The sequence below is a fragment of the Schistocerca americana genome, chromosome 3, assembly GCF_021461395.2.
Source record: "Schistocerca americana isolate TAMUIC-IGC-003095 chromosome 3, iqSchAmer2.1, whole genome shotgun sequence".
Taxonomy (NCBI): Eukaryota; Metazoa; Arthropoda; class Insecta; order Orthoptera; family Acrididae; genus Schistocerca; species Schistocerca americana.
In genome coordinates this window covers 173838711-173841234 of record NC_060121.1, presented here as the reverse complement: position 1 = coordinate 173841234, position 2524 = coordinate 173838711, and the positions used below count along the sequence as shown (strand labels likewise).

Below are 2524 nucleotides of genomic sequence, written 5' to 3'. Positions count from 1 at the left end.
GAGAATTTTTTAATAACCGGTCTTCGAAAGTTACTTTGTTTTCTGATTGATTTTATATACTATTCAGTTTGACAAACTAATTTATATTAATAATGCTTATTATTTCTAAACAATGTACTTAAGTGTGGCGTTTACAAGTAACAGAAGTAATTGAGTAATCTGTACCAGCTGAAGCAATGTAGTGAAAGCACAATATTATTGATTTTATTTCCATACAGTTTATTGTATTTTGAACGATGAGAACAGAGGCAGTAGTTATCATTTAGAGATGTACTTAATAAGTATTCTCAAACAACGAACAGCTCTCCATCAACACTGTAAAATTGATAGCCAACAATGTTCATTTGACGGTCACTTTCCTAAGTATTAATTATTATTCTGAGGAAAATGGAATATTGACAGTTGAACTTGTCGTGGCGTATATTAGTGCTTTTGTTTACTGTGTGGTGTGCCGGTGACCTATGGTATCCGTTTCCTGCAACTGTGAATCATACACAGTCCTTATACAGGTGGCTCCATGGTGTTATTTTTGTGCCGACCTACAGGCAAATAGCTCTTGGTTCCTTACAGTCTCTCTGGCTGTACAATAGCTCCCCTGATCGCCTGAATTGCCACCGCCTGAGAAAAGACTTTCTCCTTTTTCCAGGCTCATAGTTTTCTCCCCATGTACTCCCAGGAAAGCTGGAGTACAAATCTCGTCATCAGTGTGTAGATTATTTTCGGAAAATAATACACATCTGAATGAAGGTGATCTCACTTATTTTGATGTGCCACAAATTGAAGTGACAGACTTCCTGTGATCTGAGACTCATGAGCTATCATATAACTGGATTGCTAAGGGAGACACCAATGCCGTTGTTTCTTGGGTCTGTGACCAATGTCCCTATGAATCGGCTGACTAGCTACTGTGTCGATCACATTGACTTGGAACAGACAGTTTAAGAGATGAACAACTTGCAGAATTGTGGGAAGTTCTGTTCCCAACAAGTCATTCAGAACCTGGTCTACTGGAAAGATTTATGAAGTCATGATACAAGACTGGAGAACCATTCTTATGTCTCGCTATGAAACACTAAGAAGAAGGATTTCCTAGATCACAGCAGTGCAGACTGTTCTAAAAGTAATATTCTTTCAGGTGATGAGAAGTGAACCAGTACTGCCCACTAACTTCCTTGGCAAAAGGACGGGAGGAAACTATGAGGATCCGTTCGACATTTTTGTGAATTTCATTTTCTTGCAATTGCTAGGACTTTTCACCAGAACCTATAGCGCTGTAAGCGAAGAACATTGGCAATGATTCCATCAAGAAAAGACCAAAGACCGCTGTACGCTCATCAGTGCATGAAAGGCCGCAGTATATAAGCGACAGGCAAATCATTTACGGCTTTAATGACCTTGGCTCGAACAGAATAAAACGGTACGCTTTTGAGAGTAATTCCTGAACACTGGACTTCATTATCCATCGTAATTACGATTTTCGTGACGAATATTCTCTAAAGCGCAAGTATTAGCTGTGTTCATCGAAGCCGGCCGATGTGGCCGAGCGGATCTAGGCGCGTCAGTCTGGAACCGCGCGGCCGCTGCGGTCGCAGGTTCGAATCCTGCCTCGGGCGTGGATGTGTGTGATGTCCTTAGGTTAGTTAGGTTTAAGTAGTTCTAAGTTCTAGGGGACTGATGACCTCAGATGTTAAGTCCCATAGTGCTCAGAGCCATTTTTGTGTTCATCAAAGATACAGAGAAAAAGTTTAATCATGTTAGCTAAAGTGGCCATAGAGCCAACGGCCTTGACGCAGTGGTTACACCGGTTCCCGTCAGATCACCGAAGTTAAGCGCCGTCGGACTTGGCTAGCATTTGGATGGGTCACCATTCAGATCTGCCGAGTGCTGTTGGCGAGCGGGGTGGACGCAGCCCTTGCGACACCAAATGAGAGGCTATCTGATTGAGAAGTAGCAGTACCGGTCACAGAAACTGACAACGGCCGGGAGAGCAATGTGCTGACCACATGCCCCTCCATCTCCGCATCGGGCTGAGAATGGCACGGCGGCCGGTCGGTACCGTTTGGCCTTGGGCCTTCAAGGCCTGCTCGGATAGTGTTTGTGTTTGTTTTAAAGTGGCCGTAAGAGGAGAGCTAACGAAACAAGACTGACATGAAGCACCAACTCTCCGAAACTCTGGGAGCAAGCATCCCTGAGAAGTTCCCCTGTACTTGATGTTATGTGCCAACTAACAACAGCGAGCTGAGGATGTTCGTAAACGTGCATAGGTCGTGAAATCAGAGAGGCGTGAGTCGCCAGCACAATGCCAGGCGTCTTGCGACGTGCCAGTCGCACTGATAAGGACAGGATTACCGCTTCTCAGAGGGTCGTTCTTTCTCCGTTTACACAGGGTTCTCCATTGCTGCAAGTAGCACAGGTACCTCACAAGATGCTACAACTGCCAGGCTACTGATGTGCGGGGTGACAATAATTTTTTTATCTCCTAGTAACTTTACAAACATATTTCCATACTTTGTAATACTTGACA

General features: G+C 44.1%; 1 pseudogene; it reads left to right on the top strand.

The window, feature by feature from the left end:
• Positions 1–1774: 1774 nt before the first annotated feature.
• Positions 1775–1893, top strand: LOC124607765 (annotated as a pseudogene).
• Positions 1894–2524: the final 631 nt, after the last annotated feature.